At 40.3% G+C, this 24,326-nt stretch overlaps 1 long non-coding RNA gene across 1 annotated transcript in view; it reads left to right on the top strand.

Moving 5' to 3' along the window:
* Positions 1-23,081, top strand: part of LOC123605707 — a 41,796-nt gene extending 18,715 nt beyond the window's left edge. Inside the window, exons 3-4 of the long non-coding RNA XR_006715860.1 lie at positions 9,170-9,237; positions 22,981-23,081. This is a non-coding gene — a long non-coding RNA (uncharacterized LOC123605707). The remainder of the gene's footprint in view (positions 1-9,169; positions 9,238-22,980) is intronic.
* The last annotated feature ends 1,245 nt before the right edge of the window (positions 23,082-24,326 follow it).

Raw genomic sequence — 24,326 nt, 5'->3', positions numbered from 1 at the left:
GCGGCTTGTAGTAGTCACAGGATGTAGAACTTCCTTTGTGTGCTGGACGTGACCCTAATAATACAGTCTGCCAGGAATGTTTTACGTTCCAGGCTCCTGCAGCAGAACTATCACGTCACTACAATCACTCTGAAACTAGACAGGGAGTTGCCACAAGGGACACGATGATCAAGAAAGGACTTATGGCTGACCTAGTCCCTAATCAACCACTATGATCTAAGACCCTGAGACCTTTACCCTGAGTTTTCACTTTTTAAAAAACCCCTGCTTGGGGCGCCTGGGTGGCACAGTCGGTTAAGCGTCCGACTTCAGCCAGGTCACGATCTCTCGGTCCGTGAGTTCGAGTCCCGCGTCAGGCTCTGGGCTGATGGCTCAGAGCCTGGAGCCTGTTTCCGATTCTGTGTCTCCCTCTCGCTCTGCCCCTCCCCCGTTCATGCTCTGTCTCTCTCTGTCCCAAAAATAAATAAACGTTGAAAAACAAAACAAAACAAAACAAAACAAAACAAAAAAAACCCTTGCTTGTAAGCCCTCAGGGAGTTTGGGATTTTGAACTTTAGCTCCCCTTTCTCCTGGGTGCTGCCACACCAATAAACAGCCTATCTTTCTTCACTGTAAAAGTTGGATATTAGTTTTTATTGGCTTGCTGCACATTGTGTAGATGAACTCGTTTGGTTTGGTTACAAAACCATAGGAAAGACTCGAGACTTACCACGAAGTCACCTAAAACCAAGGAACTAAAAGAACTCAGCAAGCAAACCACATTCTGGTCAGTTACACACAAGTTAATAATTCCGTTCAAAACTGCTTCCAAACTTAGAAAAATGAAGAAAGACCTTCTATTTCCACTAAACTATTTGTCTTAGCATTTCCATTGCTCTGCACAGCAGGAATTTTTTTTCTTTTTAAAAACTAAATTAGCCTATTTATTTATTTATTTATTTATTTATTTATTTATTTTAAATCTCAGCTATTCTTTATTATTATTATTATTATTATTATTATTATTATTATTATTTGAGACAGAGAGCTTAAGTGGAGGAGGGGCAGAGAGAGAGGGAGACAGAAGATCTGAAGCAGGCTCTGCTCTGACAGCAGCGAGCCCGATGCAGGGCTCAAAGTCATGAGCCATGAGATAATGATCTGAGCTGAAGTCGGATGCTCAACTGACTGAGTCACCCAGGTGTCCCCAAAATTAGCTATTTTAGATGCAGTGTTGAAATTCATTTTACTAGGATTTTTGCAAAAAATATAGTCATCTGTGAGTCTTTCTGTAGAAAAGATTCATGTTCAGTCACCCAGCTATTTCTACATTTGGTGATGCCCTTTTGCCCCCCAAAATAATTCACCATAAATTTAATAATCAGAATTCCCAGCAATAGAAAACCCTATCTTCATCCCTATTTACACTTGCGATTCCTTATTGTGTGTTTGTTTCTTTCATTTGTGTCTCACTCTTGAGACTATAGGCTTCATATTCCAAGTCAATATGTTGTCAACACTTTTAGGGAAGCTGCAATAAATAAAATCTTATGTGGGTCCTTGATACATCAAGTATATAAAAGCAAAGCTATGGTGCAAGCTTGCCTTCACGTAATCTCTGTATAGTTCTAAGGGTCCTCACAGAAGAATATGAAAGGCATGTGACCACCTAGATAAGTATTTATGTAACTCTGTGTCCTGGGTAGAACTACTCATATATTCAGCTAGCAGGAAAGTTTCTGGATCCTTTGGCAGATGTGCAAATAAGCAACAGCAAGGAACAGTGGAACTGGACCACTGTGAAACCACCATCAGCATCCTCAGTAGTTCTTCCAACACTCTTCTTTTGTGTGGTCTCTCCCTTCACATCCTTCAGCAATTTATTCAGGACTGTGAAGCTGTCAAGTAGAATAGTAGAAATAGATCCTATTTATTGAGCAGTTACTCTGTGCTTGTGCTGTTCTTTTTTTTTTTTTTTTTACATTTTATTTATTTTTGAAAGAGAGAGAGAGAGAGAGAGAGAGAGAGAGAGAGAGAGTACAAGTGGGGGAGAGGCAGAAAGAGAGGGAGACACAGAATCCAAATCAGGCTCCAGGCTCTGAGCTGTCAGCACAGAGCCTGGTGTAAGGCTCGAACTCCCAAACTGTGAGATCACGACCTGAGCTAAAGTCAGTTGCTCAACTGACTGAGCCACCCAGGCACCCCCTGTGCTTGTGCTGTTCTAAGGACTTTATGGACATTATTTTATGCAATCCTACTTACTACCATTTTGTAGCTGAAGGAAGTAGAGGGAGGGGAGAAGAGATTAAAAACTGGACACAAATCAAACATTTGCTAAATTGGAGTTTGAATATAAATCATTTGTTCACTTATTGATTCAACAAATCTGGGTTGTTTTTCTTTTGTTTGTTTTGTCTTGTTTTGTTGTTTTGAGCACATACCTTTTTAGATCTGCCTCCTATTTATACCTAAACAACCTTAATACACCACTGACAAATAAGTGCCTTGTGTCAATTTATCTTGGCAAGATACTTCACTGTACCTCTATAGCCATTCATTCTTTTTTTTTGTTTTTTTGTTTTTTTTTTTTTGTTTTTTGCTTATCACTAGGAAGAAGTCTTTTAGCTTACTATTAAAAAAATATTACTAATATTTATGAGAGACACACTCAATGTGAGTCATAGAAAGATATGTTTACCTTGTATGCCCTGAATCCTGATTCCATTCTTGAGAAGGTCTATAAAGGAGCTAGTACCATTCTCCCAGGATAGAGCAGAAATGATAATCACCCTGACCATGGCCTTGACTATTAAACTTGATGAAGCAGAGACTGGGCACTGGATAGAACATGTAAGAGAAGTTAAACACATTGGACTCCCAGACATCCATCTGTGGTTCACTCTATGGGAGTGAAAGAGTGATTCAGAGAGAAGCAACAAGGCTGTTTTCCATCCGTCTTATTATCTACATTCCATGTGTGCTTATCATCAGCTTATTGTCCAGATGTTTCTTTTCTGATCTCAGACTGTACTTACATTCCTGTTCAGGGTGCCCTTTATTCTGAAAGTCTCCAAGGCCTTTTCCCCGGAATCAGGTTTTTTTTTCAGATGGAAAAAAAGAAAAAAGACAGTATAAAAAGAAGAGGTTCTATCACCCAACTCTGCAAGAAACTATTTAGAACCCTCTTCCAAATGATGGTTTCTTTCTTTGTTGAGTCATATATTAAGTTAATTAAGAGGTATGATGTTTCTGTTATTTTGTTTGTTGACTTGGAGAATTCAAAGACATACACAGACTTGACTCAGGTTTGAGTTTGGGACATATACTGTATTGCATGGTAAAATTAGCCCAGGAAGGTGTTTCATGGCTACTGAAAACTATGCCAGAATGGAGATGTGGATAGGGAGATTGGCTTCTCCAGGAAATATAGCTCTAGTCTCAAGGGAAATAGGTGACTTCTGAGAACTGAGAACATGTAAGAGAGTCACATTAGTTCTCAGTAAACTTCTAATTCTACCCAAGGACATCAATGATTATGTATGACTCTGTTCCTCCTTGTGATTCATATAAAGTGTGCAGTGTAAAATGCATGCATTTTCTGCTTTTTGGGATGTAATATTTTATTTGCAAGAAGCTATTCAACAGCTATTCAACATGGTGAGGCATTTACTGAGAATCACTATCAGTGATAATGTACTTTGTAGAACATCACTACAAAAGGCAGGCAGAATGACGTCACTGTAAAGGTGGCTATGTCTAGCTATACTCTCCTGTGTAAATTCATTCATTCATCACTTAATAAATGCAACATTTATTGGATCCCTACAAATGTGTCTGGCACTTTTTAAGGCACCAAGGCTATAGTAACAAAAAAAAAAAATAGGCATGATCTGTACGTCCTGAGGGAGATACACATAGAATAAGTAAATACATTAAAATTACATGAGAAAGGCTCTTAGTACTGTGCAGTAAAATAAACACAGGAATAGGGGTAGGGAATGAGTGAAGAGGGAAAGGTATAATTTTAAATGGGAAGGTCAGAGAAGGCCTCCCTAAGGAAGTGATCATATTAGTCAGGGTTTACCAGGGAAACAGAACCGAGAAGAGATAGCTGATAGATAGATAGAGATTTATTATGAGAGTTTGTTTCACGCCATTCTGGAGGTGAACAATCTCACAATCTGCTGCCTACAAGCTGGAGGTCCAGGAAAGCTGGTGGTGTGCTTCCGATCCAAGCTTGAAGGCCTTACAACCAGGGAACTCAGTGGTGTGGCTCCTGATCTGAGTCCAAAGGCCTGAGAGGCATGAATGTCTATGTCCAAGGGCAAGGAAAGATAGATGTTCCAGGTCAAGCATCGAATTTACTCTTCCTCTACCTTTTATTCTATCCAGACCCTTAACAGATGGATTTGGCTCACTCACATTTATTTGGTCTAGTGATTGAAATCTTGCCTAAAAACAGGCTCACAGACACACCCAGAAATAATGTATTAGCAGCCATCTAGGCATCCCTTAGCCCAGTGAAATGGACCTGGAAAATTAACCATTACAACTATATTTGAAAAGGCTTGATTTCAAATGCAAAGAAGTTGAGGTAGGAAGCCAGGAATACAACTATAAAAAGAATGCTTTACGGTGAATGTCCAGTTCAACTGTCCTGAGATAGCAGAGAGTGCCTGATGCTTTGGAAGAGCAGCAAGGAGGTCAGCTGGCATAGAACAGAGTGAGTGAGTGGGAGAGTTGTAAGAAATAAGGTCAGAAAAGTCATAAGGGTAGAGGGGAAGAAAAGTAATAGGGGCCATACCATTTACTGATACTTGGAGCAGAAATAGATTCAGATAATCAGAACTCAGCAGTGGACGTATCCAAGACTACCATCAGTTAGGAACATAGAAATAGATATTATTTGATGAGTAAGTAAATAGTAAACAGTAAATAAAAAACTAGGGACACCTGGGTGCCTCAGTCAGTTAAGTGTCTGACTTCGGCTCAGGTCACGATCTCGCAGTTCATGAGTCTGAGCCCTGTGTCAGGCTCTATGCTGACAGCTCAGAGCCTAGAGCCTGCTTTGGATTCTGTCTGCCCTCTCTCTCTGCCCCTCCCCTGCTCACACTCTGTCTCTGTCTCTCTCAAAAATAATTAACATTATAAATAAACAAATAAATAAATAAATTTTAAATAAATTAAAAAAACCTAAAAGATCTAATCTTTTCAAAAACATTCATAATCCAAGAAAACCTGATGGATGGGATATGTTTGAATCAGTTTATGGCAACATAGAACATTATGGAGAACTCAGAAAACAAATGTAAGACTTTTGAAGAGATCATCCTAGACAACCCTAGAAGTATCTTTGTACTGTAGAAACAAAATTTTGCTGAAAGGGTGTCTCAGAGAGTATTGTATATTGTAGGTAATCAAAATGCAATTCACATTGACTTAACTAACGAAGGAGATGTATTGCCTGTCATAACTAGAAGATTCAGAGTTAGCAAAGGCTTCAGAATTGATTTCACTCCACAACACAGCAGTGTCATCAAGGACCCATCTTTCATCGCTCTCCTCTGCCTTACACACTGACGCTTTATTCGGAAGAAGGCTTGCCTCAGTACAGGATGGCTGCAGCAGCTCCAGATTTCATATCCTCATGCCATATCATCCAGAAGGTGAGAAAAGATGTTTTTTAGAAGCTCTCTCAGAAGAGTGAGCAACTTCCAAAATTACTCAACAAAGATTTTCTTCTCATTGACCTTAACTGAATCACAAGTACTTTCCCAGTCTAAACCCTCCTCTGGGTGAATTCCATGAACTGATGGCAAAGGACTGGTTTACGATGATTCACTTATTCATTCATTCAATAAATATTTGAGTGCCTATTACATGTCAGGCATTGTTCTACAGCAGTAAAGAAAATAAAAATCCATATAATAGTGGGGGAGGGGAGATAGACATTTACACAATAAATAACTGAATTATATATTAGTTTAAAAGGTGATAAGTGCTGTGGAATAAAAAGATAAAGCAGAGGAAAGGGTAATTGGGCTGTTATAAGTTGAAATAGATAGTTTCGATTTTAAACAAGATGGTTAACACAGGACTCATTAAGAAGACAACATTTGAATAAAACCTTCAAGGAAAGGAGAGAGTTATCTATCAGATTATCTTCACAAAAAGCACCCTAAGCAGAGCAAATAGCCAGTGCAATGACTCTAAGGCATGAGCAAGCATAGCACATTCAAAGAATAGCAGTGAAACCAAAGTGTTGCAAAAATGCAACATGAGGTCAGAGACATAATGGAACCAATTCTATAAATCTTATGAGCACCTGAAAAGGCTTGACTATTATGTGGAATGAGAGGGGGACCCACTGTTTTGTTTTGTTTTGTTTTGCTTTTTTTCCCCCTCAGAAATTTCATGATCTGACTTGTTTTTAAAAGGAACCATCCAGCTGATGAGTTGTGAATGGACTATAAGGGGACAAGAGTTGAAATAGAGGGTCCAGTTAGGAGACTGTTGAAGTAATCCAGGTGAAAGAAGATAGATTCTCAGAATAGGGTGGTAACAAGAGCTGGTGCAAAGTAGTCAGATGCAGGACATGTTTTGTTTTGTTTTGTTTTGTTTTGTTTTGTTTTGGTTTTAAGCCAGCTCCTTGTCCAGGGGGGAGCCCAGTGTGGGGACCCCAGATGGAGACCTGAGCTGAGGTAAAGAGTCAGATGATTAACTGACTGAACCACTCAAGCACCCCGGGACATGTTTTGAAAGTTGAACAAACAGTATTTTTTATTGAGTTATATATAAACTATGAAAGAAAGACAAGAGTTGGGGATGATTCTAAGCCTTTTGGTCTCAGCAACTGTAAGAATGGTGTTCACAGTGATGAAAAAGTTTGGGAAAGAGTAGTATTTCAGTGGAAGATCGGAAATTCAGTTTTGACACATCAGTTTGAGATGATGAGACGACAGTTGGAAATAGGAGTCACAGTTTGCAAGATAGTACTGAGCTAGAATATAAATTGTGAAGCCATCAGTTAATAGATATTACGTGATCATCAAAGAAATGAGAGATACTGAGGAGAGGTCAAGTGAGATTACAACTGAGAATAGATCATGGGATTTACCATATGAAGATCACTGGGGATTAAAACAGGAGCAGTTTATTTTTTATTTTTATTTATTTTTTATTTTTTTAGTGTTTGTTTATTTTTGAAAGAGAACAAGAGCACAGGGGAGGGGCAGAGAGAGAGGGAGACAGAGGACCTGAAGTGGCTCTGCGCTGACAGAAGGGAGCCCAATGTGGGGCTTGAACTCACAAACGGTGAGATCCTGACCCCAACCGAAGTTGGAAGCTTAACTGACTGAGCCACCCAGGCCTTCTATTTTATTATTTTTAATTAATTTTTTGTTTTGAGAGAGGAAAGTGCACTTGTGCATGTGAACAGGGGAGGGGCAGAGGGAGAGAAAGAGAGAGAGAATCCTAAGCAGGTTCCACACCCAGTATGGAGGGCTTGACTTGGGGCTTGACCTCACAACCATGAGATCATGACCATGAGATCATGACCTGAGCCAGAATCAAGAGCTGGACACTTAATTGACTGAGCCACCCAGGCACCCCAAGATGGGAGCAGTTTTAATGGAGTGGTAAAGAAAGGAGAAAATGTGGTAGAAAGCCCCCATTCCTTTCTTTCTTCTTTGTAGGGAAATATTTTCCCTCATATTACAAGGGGTGTCTAACACTCCACTCTCTGCATTTTTGTTGTTTGCTTGACCAAAAAAAGCGACGTTCTGAGAAGTGACAATATGCCCAGGTCTCTTCAACACTTATGTTTGGAATGCTCCCATCTGGAACCCAGCCACTATGCTGAGAGAAACCCAAGCCACGTGGAGAGACTATGTGTAGACATTCTAACTGATAGTCCTGATTGATAGGTGACAACTGTCAGCATTGTGAGTGAGCCATTTAGTGTCCAGCCCAATCAATCCGTTAGATGACTCCAACCTCAGCCATTGTCTGAGTGCAACCATGTTGTAGGCTGAGTTCCCCAGGAAGCAGATTCTGAGACAGAGGAGGTTCACTAGAGAGTGCTTTGGGTATGCATACCTGTTGAAGGGAAGGGAAGCATAGGAAGCAGGATCCACAAAAGGAGAAATCAAGCTTCTAGACAATCTTATCAGAAGTCTGAAGTCAGAAGAAATGACTCCTTTAGGGAGTTCTGAGGCTGGGACAATTCCATATATATCCCAAGTTGGGATGAAAAGTGTTGGCCTTTATATTCACATATTCATCAGATATGGGCTACCTTGGGAAGAGTAAGAGAACTTAGATGAGGTGATGCTCAGAGGCATTCCCTGAATGAGACGAACAGCTGAGGGTTGTCAGCCATGCTCCCAGCAACTGACATAGTATGTCCTTCATTCCTAAAATAAGATCTCATTGACATATCGCAATGTTCACCATAAAATTCATCAGAGATTCCAAGAGAGAATTGGCCAACTGAGCCCAGTCAACACACAGAATCATAAGAGGTGACAATAAATTGTTGTTTTAAACAATTTAGAGCAATTTAGCGTTAGGAAGTGTGTTAAGCTTCATGGACAACTAGAAGAAAAGAGGAAATAAAGAGTACGCTTCAAAGCAGTTGTATATTAAAAGTACATGGAGAAGAGTAGGCCAGTAGAAAGCCAGGGAAGGAGTGACCGGCAAATAGGGGATATAGCAAGACTGTTACGCCAGACTTGGCCCTGTAGATTCTCAATCCATCCCTCATTTTTCCTCCACTTGACTGTGTGGCAGTGGAATGGACCAGGACAACCTGCTTTTCCAGGATTCTAATGTTGGTTTCTAACTGGGATTAGCTATTGAAGGGCATTGATGGAAACTTGCAGTGAGGGAGAAAAGGAGAAATCAAGGGCTTTCTCTCCTTCTCTGGGGTGATGTCTCTGGTTGTGGCTGTATCTCTTCCTGGGTTGTGGCTTCTGCTAGACAAGTCCTCCATTAGCCGGAAGCCCATGGGCACCTTCTCTCCTCTTTGTTCCTCCAGCCTAGGTTGGTACTGAATTTCTGCTGTTGCCAATCTCTGGTTTCCTCAGTATCTCCTGTTTGGCTTTTCATGTTTTGTCACCTGTGTCATCAAGGCCCTGAATTAAATTCCCTTTGTTAAAATACTAAGAAGAGTTTTTGTTTTCTTGATTAGATCCTGATTGACTAGGTCCTGGAAGCCAAGTGAGAAAGAGTGCTAACTGCTGCTGAGAGATCAAGAAGGTGAGGGCTAAGAATTGAATAATGGATTTAAACAAAAAGGACATTGGTGACATGGCCAGAGCAATTTCGTTGGAGTGGTGGGCAAATGAAAGGTCAATCACATGAAATCAGAGACCACTGCCACAGCTGTGGTAGGGTCAGTTTTCCAAAGTATTTTTTTTTTTTATTTTTTATAATATATGAAATTTATTGTCCAAATTGGTTCCCATAAAACACCCAGTGCTCATCCCAAAGGGTGCCCTCCTCAATACCCATCACCCACCCTCTCCTCCCTCCCACCCCCCATCAACCCTCAGTTTGTTCTCAGTTTTTAACAGTCTCTTATGCTTTGGCTCTCTCCCACTCTAACCTCTTTTTTTTTTTTTTTTTTCCTTTTTTCCTCCCCCTCCCCCACGGGTTCCTGTTACGTTTCTCAGGGTCCACATAAGAGTGAAACCATATGGTATCTGTCTTTCTCTGTATGGCTTATTTCACTTAGCATCACACTCTCCAGTTCCATCCACGTTGCTACAAAAGGCCATATTTCATTTTTTCTCATTGCCACGTAGTATTCCATTGTGTATATAAACCACAATTTCTTTATCCATTCATCAGTTGATGGACATTTAGGCTCTTTCCATAATTTGGCTATTTTTGAGAGTGCTGCTATGAACATTGGGGTACAAGTGCCCCTATGCATCAGTACTCCTGTATCCCTTGGATAAATTCCCAGCAGTGCTATTGCTGGGTCATAGGGTAGGTCTATTTTTAATTTTCTGAGGAACCTCCACACTGTTTTCCAGAGTGGCTGCACCAATTTGCATTCCCACCAACAGTGCAAGAGGGTTCCCGTTTCTCCACATCCTCGCCAGCATCTATAGTCTCCTGATTTGTTCATTTTGGCCACTCTGACTGGCGTGAGGTGATACCTGAGTGTGGTTTTGATTTGTATTTCCCTGATAAGGAGCGACGCTGAACATCTTTTCATGTGCCTGTTGGCCATCCGGATGTCTTCTTTAGAGAAGTGTCTATTCATGTTTTCTGCCCATTTCTTCACTGGGTTATTTGTTTTTCGGGTGTGGAGTTTGGTGAGCTCTTTATAGATTCTGGATACTAGCCCTTTGTCCGATATGTCATTTGCAAATATCTTTTCCCATTCCGTTGGTTGCCTTTTAGTTTTGTTGGTTGTTTCCTTTGCTGTGCAGAAGCTTTTTACCTTCATAAGGTCCCAGTAATTCACTTTTGCTTTTAATTCCCTTGCCTTTGGGGATGTGTCGAGTAAGAGATTGCTACGGCTGAGGTCAGAGAGGTCTTTTCCTGCTTTCTCCTCTAAGGTTTTGATGGTTTCCTGTCTCACATTCAGGTCCTTTATCCATTTTGAGTTTATTTTTGTGAATGGTGTGAGAAAGTGGTCTAGTTTCAACCTTCTGCATGTTGCTGTCCAGTTCTCCCAGCACCATTTGTTAAAGAGGCTGTCTTTTTTCCATTGGATGTTCTTTCCTGCTTTGTCAAAGATGAGTTGGCCATACGTTTGTGGGTCGAGTTCTGGGGTTTCTATTCTATTCCATTGGTCTATGTGTCTGTTTTTGTGCCAATACCATGCTGTCTTGATGATGACAGCTTTGTAGTAGAGGCTAAAGTCTGGGATTGTGATGCCTCCTGCTTTGGTCTTCTTCTTCAAAATTCCTTTGGCTATTCGGGGCCTTTTGTGGTTCCATATGAATTTTAGGATTGCTTGTTCTAGTTTCGAGAAGAATGCTGGTGCAATTTTGATTGGGATTGCATTGAATGTGTAGATAGCTTTGGGTAGTATTGACATTTTGACAATATTTATTTTTCCAATCCATGAGCAGGGAATGTCTTTCCATTTCTTTAAATCTTCTTCAATTTCCTTCGTAAGCTTTCTATAGTTTTCAGCATACAGATCCTTTACATCTTTGGTTAGATTTATTCCTAGGTATTTTATGCTTCTTGGTGCAATTGTGAATGGGATCAGTTTCTTTATTTGTCTTTCTGTTGCTTCATTGTTAGTGTATAAGAATGCAACTGATTTCTGTACATTGATTTTGTATCCTGCAACTTTGCTGAATTCATTTATCAGTTCTAGCAGACTTTTGGTGGAGTCTATCGGATTTTCCATGTATAATATCATGTCATCTGCAAAGAGCGAAAGCTTGACTTCATCTTTGCCAATTTTGATGCCTTTGATTTCCTTTTGTTGTCTGATTGCTGATGCTAGAACTTCCAGCACTATGTTAAACAACAGCGGTGAGAGTGGGCATCCCTGTCGTGTTCCTGATCTCAGGGAAAAAGCTCTCAGTTTTTCCCCGTTGAGGATGATGTTAGCTGTGGGCTTTTCATAAATGGCTTTTATGATCTTTAAGTATGTTCCTTCTATCCCGACTTTCTCAAGGGTTTTTATTAAGAAAGGGTGCTGGATTTTGTCAAAGGCCTTTTCTGCATCGATTGACAGGATCATATGGTTCTTCTCTTTTTTTTTGTTAATGTGATGTATCACGTTGATTGATTTGCGAATGTTGAACCAGCCCTGCATCCCAGGAATGAATCCCACTTGATCATGGTGAATAATTCTTTTTATATGCCGTTGAATTCGATTTGCTAGTATCTTATTGAGAATTTTTGCATCCGTATTCATCAGGGATATTGGCCGGTAGTTCTCTTTTTTTACTGGGTCTCTATCTGGTTTAGGAATCAAAGTAATACTGGCTTCATAGAATGAGTCTGGAAGTTTTCCTTCCCTTTCTATTTCTTGGAATAGCTTGAGAAGGATAGGTATTATCTCTGCTTTAAACGTCTGGTAGAACTCCCCTGGGAAGCCATCTGGACCTGGACTCTTATTTGTTGGGAGATTTTTGATAACCGATTCAATTTCTTCGCTGGTTATGGGTCTGTTCAAGCTTTCTATTTCCTCCTGGTTGAGTTTTGGAAGAGTGTGGGTGTTCAGGAATTTGTCCATTTCTTCCAGGTTGTCCAATTTGTTGGCATATAATTTTTCATAGTATTCCCTGATAATTGTTTGTATCTCTGAGGGATTGGTTGTAATAATTCCATTTTCATTCATGATTTTATCTATTTGGGTCATCTCCCTTTTCTTTTTGAGAAGCCTGGCTAGAGGTTTGTCAATTTTGTTTATTTTTTCAAAAAACCAACTCTTGGTTTCGTTGATCTGCTCTACAGTTTTTTTGATTCTATATTGTTTATTCTGCTCTGATCTTTATTATTTCTCTTCTTCTGCTGGGTTTAGGCTGCCTTTGCTGTTCTGCTTCCATTTCCTTTAGGTGTGCTGTTAGATTTTGTATTTGGGATTTTTCTTGTTTCTTGAGATAGGCCTGGATTGCAATGTATTTTCCTCTCAGGACTGCCTTCGCTGCGTCCCAAAGCGTTTGGATTGTTGTATTTTCATTTTCGTTTGTTTCCATATATTTTTTTATTTCTTCTCTAATTGCCTGGTTGACCCACTCATTCGTTAGTAGGGTGCTCTTTAACCTCCATGCTTTTGGAGGTTTTCCAGACTTTTTTCTGTGGTTGATTTCAAGCTTCATAGCATTGTGGTCTGTAAGTATGCATGGTATAATTTCTATTCTGGTAAACTTATGGAGGGCTGTTTTGTGACCCAGTATATGATCTATCTTGGAGAATGTTCCATGTGCACTCGAGAAGAAAGTATATTCTGTTGCTTTGGGATGCAGAGTTCTAAATATATCTGTCAAGTCCATCTGATCCAATGTCTCATTCAGGGCCCTTGTTTCTTCATTGATCCTGTGTCTAGATGATCTATCCATTTCTGTAAGTGGGGTGTTAAAGTCCCCTGCAATTACCACATTCTTATCAATAAGGTTGCTTATGTTTATGAGTAGTTGTTTTATATATTTGGGGGCTCCGGTATTCGGCGCATAGACATTTATAATTGTTAGCTCTTCCTGATGGATAGACCCTGTAACTATTATATAATGTCCTTCTTCATCTCTTGTTACAGCCTTTAATTTATAGTCTAGTTTGTCTGATATAAGTATGGCTACTCCAGCTTTCTTTTGGCTTCCAGTAGCATGATAAATAGTTCTCCATCCCCTCACTCTCAATCTAAAGGTGTCCTCAGGTCTAAAATGAGTCTCTTGTAGACAGCAAATAGATGGGTCTTGTTTTTTTATCCATTCTGATACCCTATGTCTTTTGGTTGGCGCATTTAATCCATTTACATTCAGTGTTATTATAGAAAGATATGGGTTTAGAGTCATTGTGATGTCTGTATGTTTTATGCTTGTAGTGATGTCTCTGGTATTTTGTCTCACAGGGTCCCCCTTAGGATCTCTTGTAGGGCTGGTTTAGTGGTGACAAATTCCTTCAGTTTTTGTTTGTTTGGGAAGACCTTTATCTCTCCTTCTATTCTAAATGACAGACTTGCTGGATAAAGGATTCTCGGCTGCATATTTTTTCTGTCTAACACACTGAAAATCTCGTGCCAATTCTTTCTGGCCTGCCAAGTTTCAAAAGAGAGATCAGTCACGAGTCTTATAGGTCTCCCTTTATATGTGAGGGCACGTTTACCCCTTGCTGCTTTCAGAATTTTCTCTTTATCCTTGTATTTTGCCAGTTTCACTATGATATGTCGTGCAGAAGATCGATTCAGGTTCCGTCTGAAGGGAGTTCTCTGTGCCTCTTGGATTTCAATGGCTTTTTCCTTCCCCAGTTCAGGGAAGTTCTCAGCTATTATTTCTTCAAGTACCCCTTCAGCACCTTTCCCTCTCTCTTCCTCCTCTGGGATACCAATTATGCGTATATTATTTCTTTTTAGTGTATCACTTAGTTCTCTAATTTTCCCCTCATACTCCTGGATTTTTTTATCTCTCTTTCTCTCAGCTTCCTCTTTTTCCATAACTTTATCTTCTAGTTCACCTATTCTCTCCTCTGCCTCTTCAATCCAAGCTGTGGTGGTCTCCATTTTGTTTTGCATTTCATTTAAAGCGTTTTTCAGCTCCTCATGACTGTTCCTTAGTCCCTTGATCTCTGTAGCAAGGGATTCTCTGCTGTCCTGTATACTGTTTTCAAGCCCGGCGATTAATTTTATGACTATTATTCTAAATTCACTTTCTGTTATATTATTTAAATCCTTTTTGATCAGCTCATTAGCTGTTGTTATTTCCTGGAGATTCTTCTGAGGGGAATTCTTCCGCTTGGTCATTTTGGATAGTCCCTGGCGTGGTGAGGACCTGCAGGGCACTTCCCCTGTGCTGTGGTGTATAACTGGAGTTGGTGGGCGGGGCCGCACTCTGACCTGATGTCTGCCCCCGGCCCACCGCTGGGGCCACAGTCCGACTGGTGTGTGCCTTCTCTTCCCCTCTCCTAGGGGCGGGATTCACTGTGGGGTGGCGTGGCCCGTTTGGGCTACTTGCACACTGCCAGGCTTGTGATGCTGGGGATCTGGCGTATTAGCTGGGGTGGGTAGGCAAGGTGCACAGGGGCAGGGGGGGCAGGCTTAGGTCGCTTCTCCTTAGGTGATCCACTTCAGGAGGGGCCCTGTGGCAGCGGGAGGGAGTCAGATCCGCTGCTGGAGGTTTGGCTCCGCAGAAGCACAGAGTTGGGTGTTTGCGCGGAGCGAGGAAGTTCCCTGGCAGGAACTGGTTCTCTTTGGGATTTTGGCTGGGGGATGGGCGGGGGAGATGGCGCTGGCGAGCGCCTTTGTTCCCCACCAAACTGAGCTCTGTCGTCCGGGGGCTCAGCAGCTCTCCCTCCCTTTGTCGTCCAGCCTTCCCGCTTTCCGAGCAGAGCTGTTAACTTATGACCTCCCAGACGCTAAGTCGCGCTTGCTGTCGGAACACAGTCCGTCAGGCCCCTCCGCTTTTGCAGGCCAGACTCCGGGGCTCTGCTTGGCCGGCGAGCCGCCCCTCCGCCCCGGCTCCCTCCCGCCAGTCCGTGGAGCGCGCACCGCCTCGCCGCCCTTCCTACCCTCTTCCGTGGGCCTCTCGTCTGCGCTTGGCTCCAGCGACTCCGTTCTGCTAATCCTCTGGCGGTTTTCTGGGTTATTTAGGCAGGTGTAGGTGGAATCTAATTGATCAGCAGGACGCGCGGTGAGCCCAGCGTCCTCCTACGCCGCCATCTTCCTCTCCAAAGTATTGACATATGGAACAACTAGACTGGACGTGGGGAAATAACCACAGTATCCACTCTCTATTTTTTTTAAGTTTATTTATTTTTAGAGAGAGGAAGAGAGGAGAGAGCAAGCGCGTGTGTGTGAGCAGGTGAGGGGCAGAGAGAGAGGGAGAGAGAGAATCCCAAGCAGGCTCTCTGCTGTCAGCATGAAGCCCCACATGGGGCTCAATCCCACAATTCATGAGATCACGACCTGAGCCAAAACCAAGAGTCGGACGCTCAAGCAACCGAACCCCTCAGGTGCCTCCACAGTATCCGCTCTTGCTGGGAGAGAGGCAGAAGACTGGAGTCACAAAAGGGAATTCATCTAGGTGGAAAGAGCCAGTAGTCAAAGGCAGAACCTTCCAGTGAATAAACTCAAGGACTTAGGTTCCTGGCAGAAACATGTGCCATAGCAGAAAGATAAAGTCACATAAGGAAAATACAGAAACTTTGTTTACAGCACTGGAAAAACACAGAATTCCTTTGGGGAACAGTGACTTTCTGCTTTCCAAAGTTCATTTTTGGAATGAGGTAAACCAATTAACAGTGTACCGTAGATGAGTTTATTGCAAGAAGTTAGTATAAGTTGATAAAATATGTTTATCTGCCATGAACTTCAGAATACAACATTTTTGAGTAGTGAGTCCACTTGAGGGACTCTAACACAAAGAAATAATCCTAAAAAGGAAAATGTTTAGACATGAAGATGAACACCAAACAATTATTTATTAGAATAGAAAAGTGGGAAACATATTAGTTGTTCAGGCATCTAGAAATATGTAGTTAACTATAGAGCACCCACTCAGAACACTATTATAAAAACTAGTAAAAGCTATGGTTCCATAAAGAAAAGATACAAAGAAAATACAGACAGTTTTATGTTCGGCTTTCAAAATGAAGGATGCAGCACTTCTATGCATAATTATAACTAAGTAGATGTGTGCCAACATTTAAATAACAGTATAAGGGTGATAATGTAGAGACTCTAGGTAGTCTTTCTACTTTTCTATGCTTTATTCATTGATCATGTATATTTTTTAATAGTAGGAAAAGAAAAACCTCCTTAAAAGGACAAACAATTTAGGTGACAGGACACAGATTCCCTACTAGAGAAATTCTATGTTTAGTAGGAGGCACGACTAAGCTGGTTTCTTTTATTATTAGGATAGACAATATCTTAGCTAATCAAAGTCTTAATCTGAGTTCTAACTTGTTTCGTGGCTTGTGATTAGCACAATATTTATACTTGTGTCAAAGCTGCCTCCCTTTCTTATCCCAAGCTTTTAATTCACATGTCATATTGCAATGCTTGAACTCACAAAATTGCATCTATGCAGATGTCACAGCCAACTGCTGCAAGTTTCTGGGATCCTAATTATATAAATGAGAGCTTGTGTTGCATGCAAATGGATTGAAAATCTTCACAGAGAGAGGAATTTTAAAAAAATAGGCTGTATTAAAAATATCTTTAACACGATCCTTAAGAGGAAAAAAATGGAGGACTGAGTCTGAGATGAAATTATGCTACTCAAATATATTATGAGTTCTCAGTCCCTGATTTGGAAAGATCCATCCACAATCTCCCCATCCAGAACCAACATCGTTTTGAAACCACTCTGTTATTTCAAAACCTAAATGGATAGCACAAATGTTATGCTTTCTTTATATTGTTGGAGAGTATATGCTGACAAAAGATAAGGGAGCTTTCAGACAGTAAGTTAAGCTTAGAAGAATGTCAGTGTCAACCAGTATAGTAATTTTAACAAACCCCAACAACAAAGAAATATTTGAGATTCCATTGTAAATGAGGAGAATTCAACAGTTCTTATTGCTTCTTCCTAAGGTTAACCAAGAAGCCTCAATCAGCATTATCTGCCTGGCTTTGATCATAACAACAAAACATTCCAGATATCTAATGCAGACAAGGAGTAGAGATCTAAATTTCAGTTACTCTTACATTCCTCAAATTATTTTAAGAGATGAATAAACAGCAGATATGTTGATTTGGTAACCCAAGAGATTTTTAATCAGGTGTATAAATGTTTTCTCCAAAATTTAGCATTCTTCCTGCCCTTGGATTGGGCTCTGTGTTTTTTTACCTACTCACAAAAGTTCAAATTCATCTTTAATCATTGACAGATTAGAGAAGAGCCTAATAGATTCAAGTTTTAATAACACCTAAGTCAAAAACAAAGGACTGATTTATACAATTAACATAAACTAATAAGATCATAATTTATATAATTATTATATAAGCAATGAGTATAGCATAGTTTTAAAAGTGAAGACCTATGGGTCAGTGTTCCTGGATTCAAATTCTGCCCTTACCACTTAGTCAACAGTGACCACAGGTGAGCCCCTTACTTCTTCGAGACCCATGACGTCATTCATGAAATAAGGATAACAATAGTACCTTCCTCCAAGGAGGAGTGTGTGACCGGATGAATTAATACATGTGAGGCCTTTAGAGGGATGTCTGGTACATTGTGTGTTTTTTAAAAGTGTTTGCTGTGATTACAATTGGCAACTTTTGTGTCCGGCTCCAGGAAATTCTTTGGAGATGATTATACCCACCTTCCAAGATAATATGGTAGGACTGATAATTAATCTCTAGTTCATTTAAGTGAACATCTGGTCAAGTTTTCATTCCAAACAATATCAGTCGGAATGACTTAGCCAGACCATGACTAAATAAGGCAAGCATTCTCTAATTCTACTGTACTGCTGACCAAGAATGTTTTTCCCCTCTGCTTAAGGCCAGATACAATGTTAAGGGTGGTAATTCATTTTATTTTACAGACAAGGGAGTGTTTAAGCTAAATACATGAATTCCAACTACAAATATCTGGGTAAAATATTTTTTTTGAAGTAGAAACTTACAACACCATCCATATTTTCTAGGAATTTCTCCACCAAATCTTGATTATTTTGTATGATAATTTCTGTCCCATAGGGAGAAAAGATGGAGCCAATATAACAGATTTTACAATTGGCAATCTTTACCAAAGTTGCATACTGCTCTGGAAAATGTAACACCTCTTATCCGTAAAACCTTGATGTCCTGGATTCTAAAAATAGCACATACCTCTTGACTCCATAGGAATAAGAGAGAAAAAGAGATCTTTGAGGTTGTCTGTTAGTCAACCACCCCACTTTATTTGTTATTTTTTAAAGTTTATTTATTATTATTTTTTTAAATACCCGTTATATTTTACCATGAATTTTTAAGAATGTTTATTTATTTTTGAGAGAGAGAGTGGGAGGGGCAGAATGAAAGAGAAAGACAAGAGGATACAATGTGGGGCTTAAACCCACGAACTACAAGATCATGACCTGAGCCAAAGTTGGACACCTAACCGACTGAGCCACCCATGGACCCCTAAAGTTTATTTATTTATTTTGAGACAGAGAGAAAACACGTGTGCTCACAAACAGAAGAGAGAGAGGGAGAGAGACAATTCCAAGCAGGCTCCGTGCTGTCAGCACAGTGACCGACCTGGGGCTGGATGCCAGGAACCATGAGATAATGACCTGATCTGAAAGCAAGAGTTGAACCCTTAACCGACTGAGCCACCCAGGTGCCCCTCAACTACCTCATTTTAGACAGGAGATAATTTAAGAGAGAAGCAGAAAAGTGGCTTATTTAAGGTCACATGGCAAATTTAGGATAAAACTGGGACAGGAGTTGGATCCCCTAATTCCTCCGGCAGTGCTTTCCACTGTTGCCATGAATTCCCAAATGCCACACCTGCAGTGATGGAAAAGTGGGTGTCTGCGCGTTAACTTCCAGAGAGATATCAACATAGATTTCCTTCCTCTACTGTGTTTGCAAACTGAAACCGAATTTCTTTTCCATCGTGACCATCTGGACACCTTATATAGTATATTTGGTCGTTTAAAAAATAAAACAAATTGCAGGTGTCCCCCCAAAATTCCACTTAGTGTTCAGCAAAACATTGTACCCAGGATGATCCTGCCTATCTATTATTGAAGACTTGGTGTGTGCCAAGTCCTGGGTTAAATGCTCTATAGGGATCACTTCATTTACTGCTCACAGAAACCTTATGATGTAGCTAATATTATCACCACTTTTTGACGGTTGAGAAAAATCAAGACTTAGGGAAGCTAAGTCAATTGCCCAAAGTTACACAGGTATGGGGTATTAGAGTCTAGTCATACAGTTTGGTGATCTTACTCCCAAGCCTAGGGGTAAGGCTTTTTCTATGTTGGGGCTATCACTGCCATCCATAGATCTATCACTGATTGTTCTCTTTCTTGCTTTAAAATTCGCAAGAATGTTCTCTAGGTTTGTTGCCCTGATACTGTTTTTTCCCCCCAGTTTTTATTTTATGTATTTAACAAACACACAACAGTTAGGTGCCGGCCATTGTTCTACACAATCTATACATATCACACATACATTCATTTAATCTTTACCACAACCCAATGAGTTAGGTAAAATGAACATGTTCACTTTTTATTTTGAGTATAGTTGACTCACAGTGTTACATTAGTGTCAGGTGTACAACATAATGATTCAACAAGTGTATAAATTATGCTGTGCTCTCAAGTGTAGCTGCCATCTGTCACCATACAATCCTACCGCAATACCATTGACTATATTCCCTATGCTGTGCCTTTCATTCCTGTGACTTATTGATTCCGTAACTGGATATTAACACCCTCATTTTTAGGTAAGGAAACTCAGGCATCTGTGTAACTTGCCCAAAGTGATACAGCTAGTAAATGAAAGACTCTACCACAACATTCCATAATTTTAGGTTATTTATTTTTTCTTGTTTCTTTCTTTCCCTTTCTTTCTTTCTTTCTTTCTTTCTTTCTTTCTTTCTTTCTCTTTCTTTCTTTCTTTCTCTTTCTTTCTTTCTCTTTCTCTCCTTCCTTCCTTCCTTCCTTCCTTCCTTCCTTCCTTCCTTCCTTCCTTCTTTCTTTCTTTTCAAGAGCATACTTTTGAAAGGAACTTAAAGGAGAAGTATTCTGAGAGAAGGAAGCTTGGTTAGGCCCAGATTCTTCTTCATTTCCATACTATGGTAAGCTTTGGGATATGCTGAGGATCACAATCTGAAAATTACTGCTTTAGAATGTGTTTAAATAATTTTTTCTTCCTCAGTTATTCCATATAATTGTTACCTGTTCTCAAACCAGAGGAACTGTGTAGCCACAAGCAATGACTTGCAGATGATTATGCCACCATTAAAAGGGATAATTATAAGGACTATGTAATAACATGGCCAGGTGGCTATAATGCAATAGTAAGTGGAAAAAAAGGAACACAAAAGTGCATCCATTGTCTGATTATAGCTATATAAAAATCTATATGCCTATACATCTTTGAATGGCTATGTTAGAGCCATGGAATTATAGGTTATTTTTTAAGTTTCATCTCAAGCTACTCTATCATTTAATTAAAAGCAACACCAACAAAACACCGAAATAAAGAAAGATTCATGAGGAAGGACATATTCTTCACCTGAAGCAAAGACTTAGTTGTAGTGATCTATCAGGATAGTGATTCTTCTTTAGATTATGTTTTTGGAATATCTATCTTATAATGATCTCCTGGCACTTGGTAGATTATTTTAAGGGCATTACTCTTGAAAGTTAGTCAAGAGCCTGATAAAGTGACTTATGCCCATTCTCTTGAAGCATAAGTTAACCATTAAAAGTACTATTTATGGTGAGCATGTTATGATATAGGAGCAAGCTTATACCACATGGAAAGCAATATAATGTTGAAAAGGAAAGCAAAGTGTAATGTTGCACATATATCTTATGATCACAGTTATCTTTATACATATTCGTTATCTATTTTGGAGACAGAGAGAGAAACAGAGCATGAGCAGGGAAGGAGCAGAGAGAGAGAAGGAAAGAGAGAGAATCCCAAGGGGCCTGAACTCAGGAACTGTGAGATCATGACCTGAGCCAAAATCAAGAGTCAATAGCCTAATCAACTGAGTCATCTAGGCACCCCTATTTTTTTTAAGTTTTTTTTTTTAACGTTTATTTATTTTTGAGACAGGGAGAGACAGAGCATGAACGGGGGAGGGTCAGAGAGAGAGGGAGACACAGAATCTGAAACAGGCTCCAGGCTCTGAGTTGTCAGCACAGAGCCCGATGCGGGGCTCGAACTCACAGACCGCGAGATCAGGACCTGAGCCGAAGTCAGCTGCTTAACCAACTGAGCCACCCAGGCGCCCCGCCCCTATTTTGTTTTTAAATACAGTTCAACTTCGAAGATATTAAAAAATTAGAAAAAGAAAATAGTATGTCGGTTGCATTTTTCATTTGAGACCAATAGAAATGATTCTATTTAAGAATTACCCACACCACATGAGACACTCCCAAACCTGGCTTGTTATCAGAACAACTGGGAAGCTTTTAGAAATAACAGGTGCCAGGGGAAGCAGGGTATTATGCCTCAGGACACAAGTGACGGTGTCTTCTCTGGTTTGTGGAAGCAAAGATCTGTAACTAGGCCAACAAATACCATCCTACAGTGACCAATTGTTCTGATTTTCCCCCTGCCTGTTTGGATTTTAGTATTTAAATGTCCTGCATCTCAGGAAACTCCTCAGTCCTGGCCAAACAGGGATAGTTGGTCATCCTAAATCATCTTTCCAGACACCTAGCCAGAATACACCCGAAACTCTTCTAGTCATGATGCAAACAGAGAGAAATGAGAACCAGAAAGAATGGAGTGAAACCTTTGAAGTGCGTAAGTCATTTCTTTGTGGAGCATTGAGACCGTTAAAAGGGTCATATTTGAAAAACGAAAAACCACTTAGATTTTTCATCTTCTGACTTCCTGAATGTTTCTCTTTCCCAATGAGATTTCATTTAAGAGAACACGATACAGATTCTTAGCTGTTCTGAGTTCTTTCTAAAAGGCTTCTTAGGAAAAGGCCCAAAGAACGACAGTTGTATCCAAAATGTAGGTCCAGTCCTCAGCCATCATGAGCAAACACTGCCTTTATTTTTGTTTCTTTTTATTCGACTTGCCAATGGTAAGATAATAAACTCACACGTTAACAAGAGGGCTTTCTTTCAAAGTCTGGACTGGAATTAAAGTGTTTGGGTCATTTGTTTTATCTGTTGAAGTTGGAATGGGGTAGGGTATAATTCTGGCATTATATTCCCTCGACCGTTTGTTCAGTAACAATGCAGTTAGAGGTACACAGTGGAGGGAGCAATGTTTGTTATTATTTGAGATTTATTCTACTAGGAGGAGTACACACTGAACCTTGAGAAGTTACACAAATTTAAGCAACCCTCTTATAAATGTAGTACAGAGAGACTTTTTGCCCTCTCTGCATCAAATCACAGCGTGTGGGGAAAAAACCGACCAAACAGTTGTTTTTCAATCATTGTCCCAAATCAAGCTATATTATTTTCCCAGTAAAAATAAAACACTGTTATTTTTACCTTTCTCAACTCTCTGTTAAGGAGAAAGAAATTATATGGAAGTTCTAAAAGATATGATTTCATAACAAGTCCTTTTGACATTTATCCACAGTGCAGAATCTTGGGTAACGTTGGCTTATAAAATTTTAATAGCTTTGGCTCTGCTTTCAAGTGTCTTATTTACTTTAACAACAGGCTTCCTGACCAGCATCACAGAGCAAGTAATCTATTGCTAAATCCGCCTGTCATCCTGGCTGGGGCCAAGGAAAATCAAGGGATGGCAAAGCTTTGGAGAAGTTGAGGTAAGTAGTGTACAGGCAGCAGGCATATCGTGTCGTGGCTCCACACACTGGCTCTGGAGGCAGGCTGGTTGTGTTCAAATCCGGGCTTTCCCTCTTGCTAGCTCTGCAACCACAGACAAAGCCTCAGTCCTCATCTGTAAAATGGAGTGATAGTACTGACCCTATAGAGCCTTTCTGCGGCTTGAATGAAATAAGCAAATCAGCTAGCACAGGGTCAGAAGTGAGGGGTGTGCTAGGTAAGTGTTGGTGGCTAATGTACATTTCTCTTCTTCATTCTCCGTGTTTCAAACACATAGGATACAATAGTTCCTAAAAGAAACTACAGGTTCGATTTTCACCAGAGGCCTTCCCAGCGGCTATTTTGCCTGTGGGAAGCTCCCCTCGCCCTTAGCTCACTAACCCTCTGCATCCCACCGGTCCCAATCCTCCAGGGAGGCCCTCCCCAGTCACCTAAGCCATCGGCTCTTGTGGCTTGGCCTATAACAAGCACCTAACAAGTGATAATTATGCACTAACCTCATTGTCATTTAGAAGCTTAATGCTGTAAATCCAATACATGGGAGAAGATAGCTTTATAAAATAATGATGTTTATAGCCAATGTCTTCCCACCTCTTGTTGTAAGTAATCAGATTATAGCAGAATGTATCACATAGCGTTGGCTGGGTCTCAATAATTCTTATATTAATATCATGGGTTTTGCCATATCTGTACAATATCCATATTATTTGCCCAGAATTCTCTTTATATTGTTTAGGTTAATTTGTTTTGAGGAAATAGTAAATATCATAACCCTTAATGAGAAACCAGTCTTTGGGAACCACTGATCTACTTCACCTCTATCCTTTTCCACATTAGGAAACAGGCCTAGAAAAGGGAAGGAACTTGTCTACCTTTTTTACCAGGTAAAAACTTACCTACCTACCATTCTTTTACCAGGCATATATACATAAGTGACAGTAATTCAGCTCTCCCACCTAGCCTGCATCCTTTACAGTGTTCCACACCACCTTGAGTAAATTTTATCCCCGATAGGACCTGTTTCAGTTTGGTTGACGCATGTGGAAGGGAATAATAGAATAATTCCTACTCATTTTGAAAAACTCATAAAACTAACTTAAGGTCCACACTGGTGGTAGCTGTTTCTAACAGAAAATAGTGCCTTGATCCAAGGGTATGATTTGTGTTTCCGAAACCATGATAGACCAGTGACTTTCTTTCCTGTCTCTTAAGATCCACTC

The sequence above is a fragment of the Leopardus geoffroyi genome, chromosome A1 (genome assembly GCF_018350155.1).
Source record: "Leopardus geoffroyi isolate Oge1 chromosome A1, O.geoffroyi_Oge1_pat1.0, whole genome shotgun sequence".
In the NCBI taxonomy this organism is placed as follows: Eukaryota; Metazoa; Chordata; class Mammalia; order Carnivora; family Felidae; genus Leopardus; species Leopardus geoffroyi.
This window is presented reverse-complemented; position numbering and strand designations above follow the sequence as displayed.